Source organism: Malaya genurostris, chromosome 3 (genome assembly GCF_030247185.1).
Source record: "Malaya genurostris strain Urasoe2022 chromosome 3, Malgen_1.1, whole genome shotgun sequence".
Lineage (NCBI taxonomy): Eukaryota > Metazoa > Arthropoda > Insecta > Diptera > Culicidae > Malaya > Malaya genurostris.
This window is the reverse complement of record NC_080572.1, coordinates 268,940,501-268,963,705: the sequence shown is the minus strand read 5'-3', so window position 1 is coordinate 268,963,705 and position 23,205 is coordinate 268,940,501. Positions and strand designations below refer to the sequence as shown.

General features: G+C 36.4%; 1 protein-coding gene across 1 annotated transcript in view; it reads left to right on the top strand.

The window, feature by feature from the left end:
- LOC131435173 (fatty acyl-CoA reductase wat-like) overlaps positions 1-23,205 on the top strand; it is a 54,261-nt gene that overhangs the window by 6,532 nt on the left and 24,524 nt on the right. The window lies entirely within an intron of this gene.

Sequence of the window (23,205 nt, the reverse complement as noted above, 5' to 3'; positions counted from 1 at the left end):
GACGCAGCGTTCGAGTTGGCGTAGCAAAATCCTGCACTCCTGTTACTTCTGTGTATGAATTTCAAGCTAAATATGGTAATATTATTCAGCTGCGTAGTACGTTTTTTATTAGACATGTTTCTCTTATCATTATAATTATTATTCATCGCAGCATGTATGATAATATTAATAGCTGTTTTTATTGATGATATAACTTCACCACGACGGTATTACTGAATAAATTTCAAATACATCACTAAACATGAAATTTCGATGTGACCGACGAAATAAACTCACCTAACGTGCCTAAAATTAACAGTATCGGATAATCAGTATACGAGAAAATTGAGAGCTAATATGTGTTGACGTTTACGTGACTTATATCATTTTATTACTGGAACCGTAAGTGATATCCTTTCGAGCGTCAAACCTGTTTAGTGAACGCAGAGTAACATGAAAACGAGCCTAACTTTGTTGAAAAGTTGATTTCGAATGAAACAGTGATACTGATAACAATGAAGACATTTTTATACTCTTACTTACCAAAATTTATCTTATCAAAATTCTTTCGTTTAAAAACTCATTATAATATCTACAATAAAGATGTGATATGGAAAGATAATACTAACTATTTTTATTTACTGTGAATTAAAAAAATTTCTTATTTCCACCCCTGCGTTTGAATGCCAATCACTTAGGTAACAGGGGTATTTTGTTCCACTTTAGGATTTATCTTATTTTGGCCCACCTTGTAAAAATATCCTCCAAATGTTGCAATATTTTTGAAAAACCCTTCCGCAATTCCGTAATTTAATGTGATTAGCTTCAAATTAATGCAACATAGGTTACTTAACATCGATTAAATCCATAATGTTTGTTAGGTGGGCCAAAATGTATCAAGTGGCCAAAATACCTCTGTTACCCTACCACCAGCAAATGAAAAAATTGAGTAAATCATGCCTCAAAAATCGACCCAAATGCTCCACAAGACGTTTGAATGACATCGGGCAGTACGACAACGCCCCCAAATATACTGCCAAAGCGGTCTAAATCATAATTTCTGATCTCAAATGGGAATTTTTTCTTGACACTCCATACTCTCCCGATATTGGCCCTACCGATTATTATTTTTCAATATCATTTTAGCGCACTTCATGAGTTATGAAGATTCGGAAAAATGGATTCTCAACAGGATTGCTTCAGAAGATAAACAGTTATTTCCACGTGGTAATCGCGAGCTGGTGGAAAGATGGTAAAAATGCGCTTTTACTTTGAATAAATTAACTTGAATTTATTACTCACGCAAGAGTTGGCATCACTGGGAGTGCAATGCGGTGTCTTGGTGCTGCTCTCAAAAAAGTATAATTTCAATGTGTAGTTTGATGCGTATAGTTAAAAATTTGGTTGAAATAGTTATTTTGAGTGATAGAGCAGGTGTGGCAAGTGTGTGTTTAGTAGTGAGAGTGCTATTTATTGAATAATATTGATCCACGAAACTGAAGATGCTCAAGCGGCGGAAACTGAGAATTAACCACCCCAAAATTCAACAATGTTAACCTGTTAACCGATCGATGCGCCGTCTGCATGTCATTCTCGGTGTTGTCGGATTTCTATGGAATATGTGAAAATTTACAAGTCGATCGTGTCATTCAGACTGAAGGTCTAGGGTTGGTCTGCAGCGGACCCGTTCGCGACTGTTTTTATTTTATTCTCTCAGTAGTCGTGTTTCACCTTGCGTTGCTGACAGCAAAGCGAGCAGGAGAAAAAGGATACTGGTGAGATCGTTCCTTGGAGATATTTTCAATTTCTCTTACTTATTATGATTTTCCTGAGTATCGAAAATCAGGTTTTGTTGAGATCATATTGTTCACCAAAACATATCCGGATCTCATTCCCTCCCTACTAACAAATCTCCTATCCCGTGATGCTCGTGGAGATACAGTGGTAACCGCGGTCTCTTGCAACAACGAGTATCGGACTAACATTCCTTCCTTTCCCTTAGTAGCACAGCCTTTGGTCGTAGCCAGCGTCATTATTGATCATATAATAAAAAGTTAGGAGTGAGTGGGTATGTACAGTGAAAATGATTTGCTTCTCCCAAGCTTCATTTTCTTGGTTCATTGTACTTTTTCAACCCATGCGGTCAATCACGAAGTGCAACTACGGGCGATCTACTTCAGCTCAGCTCAGCTCAGTAACTTGAACTTATTACTTACAAATACAACAACATGTGTTTTCATTAGTGATGGGCAGAACCGTTCATTTAAAAAAACCGTTCAGCCACTGTAGCACTTCTCCTATGTAGTGACTGAATGCCAAACAGGTCACAACTTGACAGGACCATTGTAAGGATTAATGTAGTGATGGGCAAAACCGTTCATTTTGAAAGAACCGTTCAGAACTAAATAGTTAAATCAAAAGAACTAGCAAAAGAACGAAAGAACTAGTTCTTTTGATTTAACTTTTAAGTTCTGAACGGTTCTTTCAAAATGAACGGTTTTGCCCATCACTACATTAATCCTTACAATGGTCCTGTCAAGTTGTGACCTGTTTGGCATTCAGTCACTACATAGGAGAAGTGCTACAGTGGCTGAACGGTTTTTTTTTAAATGAACGGTTCTGCCCATCACTAATTTTCATTAAAAAATCTGCAGGGGACGGGTATAGCGTGATGGGTAAGTCGATGCCTTTCACGCAGCCCGCCTGGGTTCGATTCCCAACCCCGCACATAGGGTCAGAAAGTTTTTCTGGCCCGAAGAGGCGAATGACATTAATGTTAAAGCCTCTATAATTGAAACAAAACAAAAAAAAAAAAAAAAATCTGCCAGTATTAACTAAAATATTTGATATATCAAACATGTTGTATAATTTAAATTGAACTATTCCTTTGTTGAGGTAAGCATTAAAAATTGAGTTTTATGATAATTGCTCAATCGACAATCATCAATGAAAAAAGCATCTGGTTTTATGCATACTATTCTGATACAATGTTCTCAATTATGAAACTGCTATACCAGTAAATATGAAACATGCCCATTCGTAACCGCCAGTCGTTGGTAAATAACAGATGTACACAGATGGATGGGCAATGAAGGCATTCGATTCTCGAACACCTTGAATTACACAATTCATCGAAATTATCTTTGTTCAGATGGATTAGAGTCGAAACTTTGTTTCGGTTCACGAATGGTGAGTTTAACACTTGTTTGTATGACGTTGAAGAACGCATCGCTAGGCATTCATTAGGCATTTATGTGGTATATTATCTTACGTAGGTGCCTGTCATATCAGAGTGACGACATCTCAGCCGTTATGTTGGCAACAACTCAAAACATTTAACCTGAAATGTTGGCAGTTTAGTAAGATTTAAAAATTGTTTTGCCAGGTCGCGTGCTCGTTTGATACGATACTGTTTGTTCCAAGCGAACAGCTTGGTATTACAGGCATTCAAATCTCACGGAGTAATTTTCTGGCTTGGGCAAAACCATATATTTTTCATGAAATGTGAGGTATTGGAAGGAGGAATGAACAAAAGTGAACGGTTCGAACTCTTCTAGAAAAACTGTCTAATGTCGTTTTCGTTTTTAAATTGCACTACACCGGTGTAGGTAAGGTTGCACTGAAACCGTTCGTTTTTGCCAATTGCACTACACCAGTGCTACACTTTTTCTGCACCGATACCACTGATGTAGCACTCATCAAAAGTTTGGTGTAGCTCTGTGCAATGGGATCGTTTATTGTAGTCAATGGTTACTGTTTATGTTTTCGTCATTCTTGTTCGTTTATTCATGCCTCAGTGTAGCACTGCACCGGTGTAGTGCAAATTAAAAACGAAAACGCCACAAGCTCTCAAAGTTGCAAACGGGTTGCACGAAATGTAGTATTCATATATTTTCTCAAAAATATTTTTCCGTTTGGATGTCATGGCACACTAGGTCGGTGGTTGAAAATGACAGGTTGCTCTTTTTTGTTTAACACTCCTAATACCAAATCTAAAAACCTGTTTTAATCCACCTAGTGGTGTAATGATGCCTTTCTCATATCAATCATACTATCATATATAATACTGTTATATTCTTCAAAATAATTTTCTTCGATTCCTAAAAACAGTAACCGAAATTGGTCTGTTTGACCGTCTGCTGATAAAAAACTATTAATTGGAGAAGATTTGAGGTCGATTTAGAAATTTTTTTACGGTTTTTCGTCCTTTTCAGTGATGGTATACAATTTTTAATACACTTTACCCTATATTTCCGGATCCGGAAGTCAGATCCTGATGAAATTTAGGAATTATTTATGGGACCACATGACCTTACATTTGAACTTAAGTTTATGAAAATCGGTAGCGCCATCTATGAGAAAATCTAGAAAACATATTTTCATTTTTTTGCACATTTTACCCCATAACTCCGGAACCGGAAGTCGGATCCAAATAATATTCAGGAATTTTGTATAGGACTTCAAGACCTTTCATTTGAACCTAAGTTTGTGAAAATCGGTTCATCCATCTCTGAGAAAAGTTAGTGCACTTATTTTCACAATTTTTTGCACATTTTACCCCATAATTCCTGGACCGGAAGTCGGATTCAAATAATATTCAGGAATTTTGTATGGGACCACAAGACCTTTCATTTGAATCTAAGTTTGTGAAAATCGGTTCACCCATCTCCTAGAAAAGTTAGTGCAAAAAAACGTTACATACACACATACGCACATACACACACACACATACACACACACACAGACATTTTGCGTACTCGACGAACTGAGTCGAATGGTATATGACACTCGGCCCTCCGGGCCTCGGTTCAAAAGTCGGTTTTCACAGTGATTGCATAACCTTTCTATATGAGAAAGGCAAAAAGTAACAAGTAGTAGCAAATCTGAAAAAAAGTTTCAACGGTAGCTTCGAGCTGTCATAGCTTATCTGTTACTTGGCCAATTTCGATAAATTTAACACCCTCAAGTTTTCTGAAGTTTGCAGATTCTCTTTAGTGTATTGTTATTGACGATAATTTATAAAAATGAGATTTTTACCGTTCCAAGTTTTTTTAAGTTTAAAATATGCCCTCTTTGCACCAAGCACCAGCATCGCGAATAGAATATTGAGAAGTTCAACTTTACCGAGTCATAATTTCACAGAAAAAAAATGAATTTTGCAGGCGACATAATTCTACAAACGATACAATTAACAACTACTTCATTTTTCGAATGTCGCAATATTCCACTCGCACAGAATTTTACACGCTGTGAGTGTAATTTGCACTCGACTACACAGATACAAATATTTTGTGAATTTACATCTATTTTCATGCACATATTTGGAGCAGGAAATTGAACATAAAGTTACTTTACAACTCTGTACGATTCAATATATTTTAATCGCAAAACTAAGCGTTAATTGAAAGATACAGTTCTATTCATTGAAAATTCTATGTAATCCAATTTAATTTTGCATCGATGATGGTTTTCAACCAAACTTTCGATTCAACCAATGTATATTCCTTATTACTATTGATTTACATGTCGTGTAAATTTCATTATTTCTGTCTGTGTACCAAATGCCGCTCTGTGGATTTATATGTAGGAATTTTTCAGAAAGCATGTGCTTCTGTGGTTCAGTTGATTAACCGATGTACTTTGTGATCTAATGTTTCTTGGTTCAATTCGCGCTGTTTCTATTGATCTTTGCTTTTCATTCCATTCGAATTCTAGCCATATAATTTTTAAATCACACAATTTTACACAAAGATAAAAATATTTACATCTATTTTCAGTCTATTTTCATTTACATCTATTTTATTTAGGAGCAGAAAATTGAATATAAAGTTACTCCTCAGATGTTAACTTTTCAATATACTTTAAAAACAAAACTAAGATTAAATTAAAATATATAATTCATTGAAATATCAAGGCATTCTAATTGACTTTTACCAAAGATAAACTCGAGATGGAATAGTCTATGATTTTTCATACACCATTTAAATATGACCCCTGGATGAAATCGGTTCACCGTCAGTCGCAGTTCAATGATTAGTTGAACCGAAACAACAAACTCCCAGTCGCTCTGATGATGTTTGTTTTCATATTAGTAACAAATCGTGTTCAAATATGCATAATACTGAATAATCTCACAACACTTTCTGCGGATTTTTTACGCAAAACTTGCAAAATTTTGTTTATTTTCTTTTGGTTTTGTAGCGTAACCAAGTTTTGCGACGCTTTTCTATGTTTATCAACGTTTTTTAACAAGGGGCTACTAAACGTATACTATTACTGAGTTCTCGGGTTCACGATTACCGAACAAGTTTTTTTCCTTAAATTATAAGGGACTTTGTAATCTTGAGTTTATCTTTGCTTTTACATCGATGATGGTTTTCAATCAAGTTTTTGATTCAATTGATGTCTATTTCAAGGTATCATTGAATTACATGTCGTGTAAATTCCATTTTTTTTTCTGTGCATTTTTTTGAATGTAAATTTGTGTGAAATACGACGGTCCATTTATGTGCACCTTATAAAATGTAAAATCACAAAAAATTTTCAAGCTGTTCAATTCGTTCACCATTGAAAAGGTACTACTTCCAGAAATAAAATGCACTGAACCAAACGACAATCTATAGCTATAGTGAAAACTGTAGAAAGATGACATCAGAAAGGAGGAGACTTTCTACAATAATCATAAATATCTCGAAATTTAAAGCGATGACCTATCTATTTTTCCACATCATTCGATTGCTAATGCTACAGTCACAATTTTTGCCCAACTCACTACCCCAATTTATGCACTACCAAAACAAAACCTTAAAAGATCGGTGAACTTATAAATATGAAATTAATGAAATCTTTATTTCAATCGATAGAACGATCAACATAATTTAATATGGGATGATTATTTTATGCAAATGTGACCAGAAATGAGCTTTGTCGCCGAACACAATTTTTCGATAAAAAGGGGATCTTTCTCCAACTTTGCCAGCGCCTATTCACGATTCAATTACAGACCAAACGACGATTCATGATTACATTTTAGACCAAACTGAAAAAGTTTGACATTGATACAAGACACGATTCACGCGTGAATTGTCAAAAAAAGTGTTCCAAAATGATACGAGCAAAAAATCACCATTGTTTTGAAACTCACGAATAGTTGTAACTTACGACTGATTTTTCATAAACGAGTTATAAATAATAACGCTGTGAGCGACACTCCATTGCTCCATGATGGAAAATTACTAAACGAAAGTAAATCTTCACCCTTCTACTTTTCGATGCCGTGTTCGGTTTCTTCATCCTTTGTTTTATTTCAGTGAAACCGGAGAACAAAATGTGTCAGGTTCCTTTGCGTAACCCTGTACATTGAATTTTTCAAACAATTTGTATGAAAATATATCAACAAGTTTACGGATATTCTGGGTAAATTAGAATAAATTCCGAACAATATTATAACGGTATTGAATACATTTCAACTTTTGCGAACCGAACTCTGGAGTCATTTGAAGGACTTCAATTTAACTTCGCGATTGAAAATGGAATGGAAGAAAAGAAAAACAACTCAAAATAATTAAAAACAGACAAATTTTATTCTCTAACTTTTACCCAGTGGAGAAAATCTGGTATTTATTGTGTCCTATATGACGTTTAAGTTGAACAACATCAACTCGAAAATATCGGATGAATTGTTTAACCTTCGAAAGCGTCATTTAGTTTCTTCACTTGAACTGTTTTATTCTAAATCGCTAGAAGGTCCTAAAAGGTACAGAAACTTACTTGATTGTTCTATTTTTTTAGTACTCCGGATTTTACTTCACACAACATTCAAACCAATCTGTCATCCCCCTTCATTTGAATTCTAACGCAGCACCCTTCGTTATTGAACAAATATTACTGATTAAAGTCATTGACTCGAAATAGAACGAAAAATAAATGGTACTCTCAGCTCCGCATGCAAATTTTGAGAACGAAATCCATGTCTGGTGAACGATAAAAGCGGAATAGAAGTTTCAAAATTTTGTTCTTCCTTTCGTTTATTCTTTCGGTTATTTTCGGTTTTCAGTTAAAATTGTACACTGTGCAGTTTCGATATTCAACCAAATCTTCGAGAATCGATAATGACAGAAAACGATTTACAATTATTTGTACCTGGTTGGTGCTCGTATCTGTAGTAGTACTGGTTTCTAAAATGGTCCTGGATTGTAATAACTTTGATGTATCATATTTTAGACTCTCTTTGTAGTCAAACTTTACATATTTTCTTTATATAGAAGAACAAATTAGAATTAAAAATCGAGTGAGTTTTCATGTTTCGGAAAACAAGTGACGTTGGCATTGATAATTTATTTTGTTGAACTGAAAGACGAAAATGCCTAATATTTTTCTCTTTCTCTTCGTTTGTTTTGAAAGTGGGACGAAAAAACACTTTGATAAGACTGTTGAATTGTATTCTTTCATTGAAAATATGTGACATTTTTAAGCTCTCATTGACACAAGGAGTGGAGCTTATCTCACCTTTTGGCAGGCAAATTCTAAAGCATTCTATGCGGTATCCAGAACTGAAACATTTGAAGGCCAATCTCATCGAAAAATGTACAATAAAAATGAATTTTAGTATGTTTGTATAAACAAAGTAAAAAAAATGTGACATCAACTATAATATTCAATGAAGCCATCGTAAACTATATTAAATATCATGAAAGCGACAGTCGTCAAACGCCATCTGATCGGCTTTGATATGTCCGACTTGCAGCACTAGATTAGTGCATAATTCTCACGTACTTGTCAATTTTCGTTTCCCGCAGGGTTCGGCTATGTACTCGTTCAGAGCAAACCACGAGCATCTATCAGTAACCATGTATTGTATTGGGTTCATCGTCACCTGAATAGCTCAAATAACTGCCGTCGAAGGTTGACCGGAACTAAGAGTTGACCTCGTTTGGATCAGTACTGAGCAGTCAGTCGTGAGATATTACCAAAATGTTGTGTCAGAACCTATCAATACCGATCAATGCCATGATGTTGAACAAAAAAAAAAAACATTACATAAATTGGTGATTAATTTTTTCCGTGAGTCAACTTTTCATTCGGTTATTATTTGAGCGTTTGTTATAACGATCCTAGACTATAAATACCCAATTGTAAGCTCTTGCGCAATTGTTGTTCAAACAATGTTTTTCTAACAATTTTTTTCCTGATTATAATCCTACGTTTCTAGAAGCAAAAAGTAGCTCTGATCGGACGATCTTCTACTGACCTTCGCCACCTGAACAGACGGCTAGGAAGAACCTCGACGGATAATATTTGTACAAGATTCGCTGTGCCTTCTCTCCTCCGCGCAGCCAGATCCCGCACCGAAAAGATCACACATCTAATGGATGCGTGTATGTACAATTGAGACCCGTCGCGCTGAGTCCACAAACTTTTCAAATCAAAGCAACGCTATCGCGACGGCATTTGCACTCCAAGCGTCGGAAGCGTCTCCCCCCCATCTTCCCCAAACAAGTGAATAGTAATTACGAGTAATTGCGCCGCTAGACACCTTTCCGTTGGTCAGCTTTCGTGATGGGTCAGCTGTTGTTGGCACCAGCGGAACCAGCAGCAGCTATCATCAATATTTGATCAAATCGATGATTTGGTTTTTTTTGCGCTGATTGATGTACAGCGCTCCCCGTTCAACCGAGCACAAGCCTCGATTCAAGTTCAATATTATTACCGACAGCTCACTCGAAGCTAATGACTTCTAATGTGTGATCGATCTTCGGGTGTACGTGTAACTAAGTACTGGCTTAAGAATTTCGCTCTGTAGTTTCAAGGGGAAGGATAAGTTCCGTGCAGTCAAGGGAGGCTCGATTTCAACGAAACGTAGAAGTGGAATAGTGCCACCTGACGTTCTACCGAAGCTGTTGTTGGGTTTCACGCATTAGTATTCACGTTTCCATCTATTTGAAAACTCTTCTCAGTTTGAGAGTATGGCAATATACTTTTACTGGATTGCGTAATCAATGTTTCAATTGGTATCATCTTACTGTTGAGTAAAGGAAAGATTTTACAAATATATCCCTTTGCTTGGGATGCTAAGATTGTGATAATAAATTCACAAAAAATTGTTTTAAATGGAGCTCAACGATTATAAATTTGGAAAACTAAAATTCAATCACAAAATGGAAATATGTTTTTGGGGCAATCTGATTCTGATCCAAAAATTATCAAAACGAAAGGTTTTATGGTCTTATAAGTCAAAGTCGAATTTTGTCCAGATTTGGCTTACGGTTCTGAAATTATAAGGTGAATTGTGTTTGAAATTGCAACCGTAAAAAATTTTGCTCAAAACTGTTTCAATTTGTTGGTTTCTGACCAAACGAACTAATTTCGGCAATACCAGTTACCAGTTCTCGATTCCAGGAATACCGTAAGTAGTGGTCAAAAACTCAAATTCGGAACTCACTTCATCTTCTCACATACGGGCGAACGTTATTATTACGCGTCTTTTACGCGTCCCATACACAGTTGTTAAATTTTGCTCGGATCCGACTTCCGGTTCTGGATCTACAGAGTGAAGTGTGTTTAAAATTTTAAACCGTCTTTTAGAGCGACAATGTAAAAATAACGTGCTTAATCTACCTACCAATGAGATGATACCTTTTTTTTATCAATCCGCTTGTGTTTTTTACGTAAATATCGTTCAATGTTTTCAGTTTTCATGAAATTATTGCACCGTCGCACAGTGGTTCGAAAGAATAAAAACGTGGACATAGTAGCTGCCAAACCGTTCTTTTTATGCATATAATTGCTTTAAAGAAATTATTTACAAATATATACCGCGTAATGTGATTCTCCTAATTGTTCATGGCCTACTTTGACAAAAAATATAACCATAACTTATTTTTCTGAATAGATAGAAACTTTTTTCTTCTACAATGTTTTAGAACTATTGAAAATAATTTACTTTGTCAAATATACCAAAAGTCTAGGTCGCACCGTTTCGGATATACACGGATTTTACGGCAACCCCCTTAAAATCAGATTTTATTAATAACTTGTTTCGAGTATTTTTTATGCTTATTTTGTTTGGAATAATTGAAGAAAATGAAAAATCCCATATTTTTGTTGAAGGTAGTGCATAGGTTTGTTGTTTCCTGGAAAGTTATATGTTACAACATTTTACCTTTTTTTTACCTATGATAAAACCTTACACCGAAGCGAAATATGCAACTTTATGCAGCTGATTTTCTTGAAAAATTTCCGCAGTGGGTAATATGTGAAACGAAAGCCTTAATTTTGAGAATTTCATGTCTTAATTTCTCGAGAACGCTTTCAAGAAAATGGTCACTACGAACAAATTTATTGCTCTTGGGCAGTATAATCATACTTGAGTGTTTTAATGTTAACTTATCTACACACTTGAAAAAATCATTTATTTCTCTGAAGATGCACATAAAAGAAGCGTCGTTATTCATTTAAATTTTCATCTCGATACAAATAAAAATGAATCATATCATTATTTTCACTGTCAATTGAGATCAAGTTGACATTGAAACAGACGTAATATTTATTTTTACGTATTAGAAGATGCAATACTCTGTCATCACCCAAGAAATTACGGCATGTTTGAATTTACGTCAAGTGCAAGTTAAATTTAGTACTAGTCACGCAATGATTCTGTACACTAAAAATCGGCTACGAAGTCTGTTGAAACAGAAAGGCCAAATTCCTCAAAAGGAATGTAATGCCAATACTTTGCTTTGCCTTGCAAGTTTAATTTTTTCTAAGAGTGGATTTTTGAAAAAGCATTTATCAAACTAAGTTCGGTTATTTATTATTGTTTTATAAAATGTTTATAAAGTACATATTATTTTAAATTTTTTTTATTGATTCCCTACAACTTCCTTTTTGACACCATTTTTGTTTCTGTAGTGGGTTTAAAACTACAACGTAGCAATGAAAGTGCATACAAAAGTACATCTGTCCTTTTGGAAAGACTGTCTTGACTGCAATCTGTCTCTCCGATCTTGCAAAAAAATGATTTGCTATACTGAAGACTTTTACAAAGTTTCAACTAAATCGGAGTATGTGAAGTTTGATGACTTGTTTCTCATTTCTGAAATTGTTCTTATTTGCAATTTGATTGTAATATCTTCGTTAAAAAAACATAGAAACTAAAGTATGGAATCCAAATAAACCAAACTACACCATTCTAGCACCCCTAATGGCTCCGTATAGCAATGTAACCGATTCCTTTTGACAACCCGGCAAAAGACACAGCCGTGCTTGCAGGTCTACCTTGAATCCATCGATAGCAATTGCTGTTAATGAAGAAAAAAAATAACGATTATTTTTAATTAAAGTACTGTTTTCAAGTACAGTGCCAAGTTCTTTAACCGCTTGAACAACAATGGGATTGGTTGTTAGACTTTAGTAAAACTGAAACAAGCAGCACAGGATGTACAAACAAGTTCCAAGTATGTAAAATTGTTAATAGTTCAGGAATAAATTATTGTGCTACGCATCGATGATTGCTTCTACCAGCACACTTGAGCTAAACTTAGCCTCACTTTCGTTCATATGTTCCCTGCTGTAGCGAAACGAAGCGGCTCAATATTTTTGCAGTGGACTTACTTTTCAAGGTTAATGGTGTTCTACCGTGTCTTCTAATGTTCTGAGTTGCGAAATGCTCGTTTTTTTCTGCTCGTGATAATGACATGTTTTGAACTATTCAAGTTTAACCGTTTGACCTGAACGTTTTTGTTGTAAAAAAAGTCTTTAGCTTTTCGGCAAACGGACACTGATTACCATTCGTGTAGGAAAAGTTGCAGATTTTACGTATTTATATTCCTGCAAAGAATACGAAGAAAAATTTCCTAAAATGTGAAATAAATTTCGAGGCGAACAGTCGGGAGGTCTGAGTCGATAAACCGATAACGGTCATAGTTGATTTACAAAAGGAGAAGCAAACAAATTTGTGTACGATAGATAAAGCTAAACCTGTCTTATCCACCTAGGGGTGATAGTTGGCCTTTTTCAGATTTTCATACATTATACTGTGGCATTCTTCAAAATACAGTGGTGCACCCTCTAGACAGGATCTATTGAAACATTGAATAACTGGAAACAACCGTGGAAACTGTACGTGCTTATCGTAGAAATATGGGAGACGTTCAGCGCCTTTCGCCAAGGCAATTCGTACTGTGGCGAAAAACAGTGTTGGTGATTGCCGATAATTTGACAGAAGCTGCTCGATATTTATCTATATTGTATACAACATTTTCAATCCGGTAAAAGATGCTACAAGAACTCGTGTCTCTCAATGCATGAACCGCGAGAGAGTATTCCTACATTTCTTCGCTCCAGCTCTTACTCTAAGTATTTCACGGCCCTTACAAGAATAGATACAGTTTTACAATGATCGGCGCTGTGTGGAATTTACCAAGAGAGAATCACAAGTTGACAATTCGACTTGATGATACTCATACTAGGTTGCAATATTTCAAAATCCTTGTGTGGATATTTCCATAGACACATCTTATACAAAGGTTATATGCGCATAGTTAGAATAAACGGCAATAGTAAAATGATTCTATCGCAATTATCCACCGCCCGTATAGAATCGGATCGCATAGCGAGGATAAGTTACCGTTTGTTGCTTCCGAGAGAATCCCCACAGCAGCGTGATAGCCCGTGATGCTCAGACGGGTCATCGAGAGAAATTCGCTCTCGCACTGGTGTTCATTCTGTGTCAAATGAACCATGCCGGTTTTTTGTTGCTGAGATGATATACGTCTCTCTTTGATAGCACTGATTGAATCGAGTGAAGAGTTGCTAGAAAGCGAAAAATGTATGCCAGCAATCCAAAGACGACTAAACTAAACGGTAATATCACAGCAAAAATTGCTGCTATTACACCCGAAATATTGCAAAATACGATACAAAATATCCGGAAAAGGACAGGTCATTTTATCGATATTGTATTCTGAGTGAATTGTCAATAAATAATACACACTGAGATCTTTTTTACGCGTTGTATTAAGGCACTTTTTACGCGGTAGTTTTACCGCGGATTTCCAAAGTTACGAGGTTTTTTTTACGCAAATTTCAGAAGGATTTCCGGAGTTACGCGGTATTATTTTTCGCGCAGTTTTTTTTTTACATGATTTGTACTCCCGCGTAAAAAGAGACCTCAGTGTAGTATGCACTAAATAGATTTTGTTCATTTTTGAAAATCGAAGTTATTAAACATATAAATAGGTCCTGTCTAGATGACGCACCTTATATTTCTCCTTAACTTTTGAATAGAAACAAGAGCGTGTGCTTAGGCTTGAACTAGTATAACCTACAAATTAAAACAGTTTTCAGCTAGAATTAGATATAAACATAAAATAAAAATGTTGTTATAAGGTCTATTTAGCTTGCATATTCAACTTTTTGCAGATTAGTAAATTTTAAGGAGAAATTATGAACTGAAATATTAAATTAAAAAACCTGTCTTAATCCACCTAGTGGTGTAATGATGTCTTTCTCATATCAATCATACTATCATACCAATAAAATACTGTGGTATTCTTCAAAATTATTTTTCTTCGATTCTTAAAAGAATAATCGAAATAGATTTGTTTGACCGTCTACTGATAAAAACTATCAATTGGAAAAGATTTGAGGTCGATTTAGAAAACTTTTTACGGTTTTTCGCTCTTTTCAGTGATGGTATAAAATTTTTAACACACTTTACCCTATATTTCCGGATCCGGAAGTCGGATCCGCATGAAATTCAGGAATAACGCATCGGACCACAGGACCTTTCATTTGAACCTAAGTTTGTGAAAATCGGTCGCGCCATCTATGATAAAAGTTAAAACACATATTTTCTTTTTTTGCACATTTTACCCCATAACTCTCGAACCGGAAGTCGGATCCAAATAATATTCAGGAATTTTGTATGGGACCTCAAGACCTTTCATTTGAATCTAAGTTTGTGAAAATCGATTCAGCCATCTCTGAGAAAAGTTAGTGCACTTATTTTCACAATTTTTTGCACATTTTACCCCATAATTCCGGAACCGGAAGTCGGATCCAAATAATATTCAGGAATTTTGTATGGGACCACAAGACCTTTCATTTGAATCTAAGTTTGTGAAAATCGGTTCAGCCATCTCCGAGAAAAGTTAGTGCAAAAAAACGTTACATACACACATACGCACACACACACACACACACACACACACACACACACACACACACACACACACACACACACACACACACACACACACACACACACACACACACACACACACACACACACACACACACACACACATACATACACACACAGACATTTTGCGTACTCGACGAACTGAGTCGAATGGTATATGACACTCGGCCCTCCGGGCCTCGGTTCAAAAGTCGGTTTTCACAGTGATTGCATAACCTTTCTATATGAGAAAGGCAAAAAGTGAGGTTGGATGTGGCTTCCGAATTCTTAACCATTTAAAAAGATATGGACAGGTTTGAAGATAAATCAAGTAACATTACTACTGGTTTTCTTCATCTGTTATCGCATGTTTAATCACCTAAATAAAATTTGTTTCTTTAAACATAATTGCAAATTACTTTCGTGGTTTTCAAATATTTGAAGGATTTTTGACTTTCTCTAATATAAAGGTTATGCAATCACTGTGTCATATACCATTCGACTCAGTTCGTCGAGTACGTTTTTTGCACCAACTTTTCTTGGAGATGGCTGAACTGATGGTCACAAACTTTGATTTAAATAAAATTCTTGTGATCCAATACAAAACAAACTTTCGATTTCGAAATCATGGGGTAAAATGTGCAAAAAAATAAAAATATGTGTACTTACTTTTCCTGGAGATGACCAAACTTATTTTCACAAAACTAGATTCAAATGAAAGATCTTTTGTTCCTATAGAAAAATTCTGAACTTTATCGTGATTTGACATCCAACTACGGAATTACAGGGTGATTAGTGTAAAAATCCCAACTTACTCACCTTTCTCAGAGATGGCGTGACCGATTTTTAAAAACTAAGGTCTTGTTTCCATACATAACCTCTTCCGGCTCCGGAATTACAAGGTGATGAGTGTCCAACCAAAACAAACTAACCGTGACTGAATCAGTCGAACTTTGATTCGAATAATTGTCTTATTATCCTATTGAATGAGGTTGAATTTTATCCGATTCCGACTTCCAGGATAATGAAAGCTCAAAATGTCTAACCTTCATATAGTTGACAGCCCAAAAACAGTACAAAAATTTCCCAGCAAATTGTCAAAAACTCCTACTTTAACTGTAACAGTTTCCCGATTCCGGTTCCGGGAACAATTATCCAAAATGTCCAATATGAAACTTGGAAACTACACCATTAGGTGGCGCTATGGGCCCGGATTGACAAAGCAAGAAAATTTGACTTGCTGAGAAGTGAGATCAACTGTTTCTTTTTCGAAGAACGACAGGCGTTTGTGGATCAAAGATCCAAACCATGGACAGAAATTTTTTTTTAAGATGGAATTATTTCACTCAGTCAAAGCAATGCGAATCTCTCGTGCACCTTTGGATTCATAGGTCTTCCGCCAATATTTTTTTTGATTTAATTTTTAAATTGGCAAATTATGTTAGTGTCCTTTTAGTCTTGGTACATCTGCATACTGAATGATCACATGCCGGAAATTTAAATGAAAAATATCCTTTCATTCACGAGTTATTTTCCTTACAATAATTTGGTGTTTTCCGGGCGTGAGATGTGTCTGTTGAGGTAACCCTAAATTGCACTTATGTCATTTTCAGTTGAAGTCGAAGCCAACCACGTTTCCGCCCTAAATGCGGTCATATGCATACATTTGAAAGCGGCTAGGATCAAAACGGGGTTGGGTTTAGCTTACTTTAGGCTTAAATAAAAAAATACCATATTTTCTTGAGTGATGACAGGATACTAAATCTAAAGGGTGATTTTCTAAAAGGTATAGGATTAGATTTTCAAAAAAAAAAATGAGAAAATTGATGAAATCATTTTTGGAATCGATAGAACGATCGATTTAATTTAATGTTTGAAAATGATTTCATGCAAATATTGGCTCAGCGCAAGGTCCAATTTGGCACACTCTCTCCAACATATTGGCCGATATTTCACGTCAATCGTTGCTGGTTTAGCCTTGTAGACACGAGTCTTACCATGGCTTCACAAGAAATTGTTCAAAAGCGTTAAATCACACCATCTAGGCCCAAAACGTGGCAGGTAGGCCCAAAACGTGAGATAAACTGTTCACCGAAGGCTGCTCTTACTTTGGTCATGATTTCGCGTGCCGTGTGGGATGTGGCACCGTCTTGTTGAAACCACATGTCAGGCATGTCCAATTCTACCATTTTTGGCAAAAATATCGTCATTCATCACACGGTAGCGCTCGCTATTTACAGAATCGTTCCGCCAATCGTTGCCTTTGGAGAAGTACGGTCCAATAATGCCACCGGCCTAAAATCCACTCCAAACAGTGACTTTTTTTTCTTACAATGCTACTGGCTGGTCCTCACTCAGGATACGGCAATTTTGCTTGTTGCAGAAATGAGCTTCGTCACCGAACAGAATTTCTCGATACACACTATCATAACCGAGCATGAATTTGGATAGTAAAATTCAATAATTTGCAAGTGTTGTTCGTTCGTAAGTCGATTCATTTTAGACCAAACTGAAAAAGTTTGGCAATGACACAAGACACGATACACGCGTAATCTGTCAAAAACAGTGTTGCCAAAAAGATACCAGCAAAAAATAACCCTTTGTCAACATGTATACTTAAATTTTGTGTAGGTTTCGATGTCAAGTTACCTGTGAATTACTGATTTTTACATACATTTTACATAGCTGTGAATAATTACTTATTTTACCATATTTAGACTTATAACTTCAAGTAAAGGTGCAACTTTGCACTGTGTGGGAACCACAGAATCTTTCTAAGTTTGTGGAACTCGTCTCCGTTATCTCTGACAAATTGGTGTGAGTTCAATTTAGATGCCGTTTGATCACTACCCCCAATACTTCCAGTAATCGAGTACCGGCATAGCAAAATTTATTTTGTTAAGTCATCATCTAGAAATTCCTGCAAACTAGTAGAATTTATTGATCCGTTGCATGCCATTTTCTCAATTTTACATTGTCACTTATAAAAGTAACATTCCTAAGTGAGTAGTGTGTACTCATTGTTTTATTAACACTTTTTCACTATCTTACGCACCGGATTTTGAAAATATGACGAGCATTTTACGTATATCACTTAGCAATTAGAGCCTGCCAAAAACATTTTTAGTATTGTGCATCCCGAAAAACTTTTATCGCGCTTACAACAGCGAAACGATTCGCGAATGTTTTTAACTTTTGCCCAATGATTTCGATGGTTATTGTTTATTGTTGTTTTATCAAGATGTTTATCTTTGAATGGAAATAACTATCGAACTGTCAAAAGCAGTGATGCTACAGAGCAGGTTTTTTGACAAAAGTTAAAATAGCCAATAAGGTATGAAATTTTGACCATAAGCTAAAATTAATCGCGAAATGGTTTACAGCCAAAATAGTTTTGACTCATACCGTTTTCGTTTTTTAACCTACACGCGGGCGACTCTGACTCCGATAAAACTAACACGTGGTACGCGCCTAAACAACAACTCATAAAAAAAGAAAAAATAAACAAACTCGCATGGATGCCGTGGTGTGACCCGAGAAAATTTTCAGAGCGAAACTACGCGTTTGGAGTCCGATCTAGAGCGACCCCAGGCTGTTTGGGCGAGTTTGGGTCAGCTCTCGGGCTGCTCTGATCAATAAACGAAAACGGTATCAGTGACAGTATTGCACTGACTCAATATGACCTAATCTCTCAAATGATTTGTTTACAAGTTCATTCAAAATGCGTGTAAAGGAAAATATGAACAAACTACTGATAAGCTGTCAACCATTCAAGACCTAGAATCTAGGTTATTCAGTATGAGTTCATTCATGACGTCACTTATCAAAACAGAATTCTGCCAAACTTGAAACATTTCGTAAGTGACGCATCATTCAAGCCCAGTAAATCCGAACATCGGACGCATCGTGCACGAAAGCTTTTGATTGCGTTTCGAGCTTACGTAGTGTATCGGTAGAACAAAAGAGTGAAGATGTACTAAAGGAGAGAGCGGATGTCTGATATTCAAGAGAGATGCGATATATCGGGGTTTGGATTTCCAACCCCGAACATAGGGCAAGAGTTTTTCTGGCCCTAAGAGGCGAATGACCTTAACGGTAAAGCCTCTATGATCAAAACAAAACAGCGTTTAACACTCCTTCACACACAATCGGGGAGACGGCGGCCCGAAAATGCCTAGTTTGATTTTCCTTCGCTCTGTTTCTCTAGCGATACATAATGTAAAAATAAAGCTTTCTTAAGTCGACGCGGTTGATGCAAATGGTGCAGAATTGTCCGATGACGGGCCGATCGAAGCGCTACGATCGGCCCCATATCGTGCTCAATCGGTCCGATAATCGGGCCGATGATCGGACCGATACGGGTCTACAAATTTCACTGGGAGTCTTCCGATTGCTTAACCAAAGCCAGTTACTCTTTGATCTAGTAAACCGTCAAGTGATGTCGTGGTAATATAACAGAAATACTACCCCAATCGACAATTACTTCTTGTACCGAGTCGTGCTCGTGTAATAAATGATGGAGCCAAAGGATAAGGTTTGTAAGCGCCAAACGTTCTACCGCATGATCATTAGTATGCTTCGGTGGGCTGATTTATTCCTATGCGTGACAAACGGTGGCGGGTGGTGTGGTAGTAAAAGTGCAAAATATGTGCATTTAATTCAGTGACTTGACGGCTAGAAAATCAACAAACAAACCAAACGATGGTCGGGGAATTTGGCTTACCACATCCCTGCGTAACTTACGAACACGGTTTTCATTTAAATTTACTTTACAATAGAACTGGATCACGTCACTCCGATTTTATGGTAGCGATTTCTTTCTGAATCCTGAGGCGATGAAATAAACCTCATTTGTTGAACTTCTACGTTGGCAAATAACAAATTTAAATTCCATTAGAGATCATGTTTGCAGATCGAAAATGATGATGATGATCAAGTTGAAATATCGGTAGGTAATTCTCATGACGTGGGTATATCTTGAGTACACATAAGCTGATTTTATAAAAAAGGAAAAAAATGTGTTCTAGCGAACAAGAATTCTCAACCAGAATGATCCAGCACGATCGGTTAGTTGCCGCTGGCTTGCAGATAGAAGAAGTTTCTCGGTGGGCAATTATTATGCAAAAAGTGACTCCAAAGAACAACATTCACCTCAATTGTTGCCCGCAAAAAAGTGCAGGGGATTTCCAGGAGTCGGTCTGTTTGAATGACAGTAAATTTTATCGTTAGAGAGAATAACAGAAAAGGGAATATACGCTTACGATTACATCTGCTTTGAAGTCTGTTCGCACTATACCGGGGCGACCGGGACGGGACCATCCGGGACTATCCGGGACGTTTTTTTCCTCCTCGGCGATGACTGAGCTGCCGGCGTGTGTATGTATTGGAATCCCGATACCCGATCCCGATCCCGATCGCACCGTCGGCGCTGGAAAAAACTCGGCGAGGAATATCGGTGGCAACCAAATGGATTTTATCCCGGATCCGGGATTGCAATACATACACACGCCGGCAGCTCTGTCATCGCCGATGGGGAAAAAAACGTCCCGGATGGTCCCGTCCCGGTCGTCCCGGATGGTCCCGTCCCGGTCGTCCCGGTATAGTGCGAACAGGCTTTAAATCTTGTGCCCGAGTTTGGTGTGATATTTTATAATCAACTAAAGCTAATTATGACAATGCACTTTGCATTCCAGCCGGCAGAAACTATAGAAATGTTCTGTAACGGCAGAGCGCCTAATTTCGTCCTCCGCGTTACTGAGAATGAATATTGTATAAGATTTAATACGATAAATACGTAGGATCTGTGACTAAGCGAAGCGACAGTTTGATTCTGTTGCACGAATTCTCATCTTACGAAATAACATAATAAAACGTATTTATTAGGGATAAATTTCTATGCAATAAACAGAATAAATACAGTATGAGTCTCGGTACAGTTACCCTAATAATGTTCGGCACCACACGAAAAACTCCAAACAAGGTAACTTTGTTTAATTTGGAATTTGCTGCAAAGGGAATGAATTATATAATTTCAAACATCTGAAGCGTAAGTGAGTATTACTTACAATGAATGAACGTTGAAATGCTGAGCTCACCTGAAGCAAGATTCCATCTCCGGTGCCATATGAGTCAAACAATGGAATCGAATTCCGTATGAGTCTGTGCAGTGCGAGACACTTGCTATATTTTCATCTAATGTTTAGAGAAGAAATACATTGAAACAAATAACAGGGATCATAGCTATTGCTTGGTTACTGGACTGTAATGAACTACAAATTTCTTCTACGAGAAAATTTTACTTTACTAAATATGGGGTGCCGTTCCAAGATTCTCCTCGTGGAAGAATGGCAAGTACTTAATTTTGAACATCACTGGTTGCGGTAAACAAACAAACATAGCTCAGAAATGATGTTTGCTAAAATTTAAGGAATCATTTATTTGCTTATTCATTAAACAAATGCATACTACAGACAAAAAAATGTTTTTGCCTTTCTCAGGGCTATGCAATTACTGTGAAAACCGACTTTTCAACCGAGGCCCAGAGAGCCGAGTATCATATACCATTCGATTCAGCTCGACGAACTGAGTAAATGTCTGTTTGTGTCTGTGTATACTCGATTTTCTCGGAAACGGCTTGATTTTCACGAACTAAGGTCTTAAATTTAATGAAAATTTTCTAGAACATTTCATCCGGATCCGACTTTCGGTTTCGGAACTAGAGTACAATAAGTGAAAAATTTTAGAATTTCATTTTTTTTTTCATAAACGATGGCAAATACAAGTACAAATTCCATAAAACTGACTGATAAATTCTTCTAGTTTGCAGAATTTGTTCGTTCGATGGGAATATAAACTGGATTTGGCACTAATAGTTTCCCATTTCCTATTCCGGAAACACCGAAGGTAGTGAAGAAAACCTTCAAAAGTAGAACTGACTTCGATTTCACAGCGATGCTTGAACCGATTTTCACAAATCTTGATTTAAATTGAAGCTCATATTATTTCAAAAACTACTGTAAAATTTCATCTGGATCTGACTTCGGGTTCCGCAATTACAGGGCGATGAGTGACAAACCGCCTTAAAAAATGACAATACAAAACCAGTACGCACCGGTACGAGCTGGCGCGGAAGAAAAAAACACAATTCCCCTTTATATACAATGCACACATCGGACTGTGTTCAATTTTGTACACGCTATGAAGAAAATGAAAACCTGATTACTTACTCACTCTCCTCAGATATCGCGTTATTTAATAGATTCAAATAACGGTCTTATAATTCCATACAAAGCTTTAGAATTTCATTCGAATACAACTTTCGGTTCAGGATTTACTATGAAGAGTTTTAAAACATGTATATTAGGGTGGGACAAAATATTGATTTCAGCTCCACTAAACTTTTCGTGTTCCTTTTGGGTACCATGAGCACCAAGCAAAATTTTAGCTCGATCGGAGAAACTATATTTTCGCGCCCGAGGTTTAAAGTTTGTATGGGATTTAGTATGGAGAAATTAACTTTTTACAAAAATATCGGCTAGAGATCAACCTATGAACTCTGAAAATCAGTGCGTATGTCATTTTTGTAGGAAATTTAACGAGGAAGAAAAACTTCAAAGGTTTTAAAAAAATCCGACACTTGTAGAAAAAGTTATTAAAGGAAAATCGATACAAGGTCCGAACGATGGCTCATTCTTTAATATATCTTGCACCACTGCTGCTAATGATGGTAATATGATTTAGCTTTCTTTTATTATGACATAACGGTTTTGAGGTATTTGAGTTGTTTGATGTCTTGACGATAATTACTCAGCTTAGAATGAAGAATCTTTTCAAGTGACAAACCATGCTCCAAAACTTACTGTAAGGACACAAATATTTATGTAAATTATGTTTTTGTTTGCATAAAATAGTATCGTCTGTATCTTCTAAACTATAAGAGATAGAGAGTTTGTAAAATCGCTAAAGTTATTGGTTTTGAGTTTTTCTAAAATATTATGGAAGACTCCAAAAACCTATTTCTTCAAATTAAAAAGTTAAACTTTTTT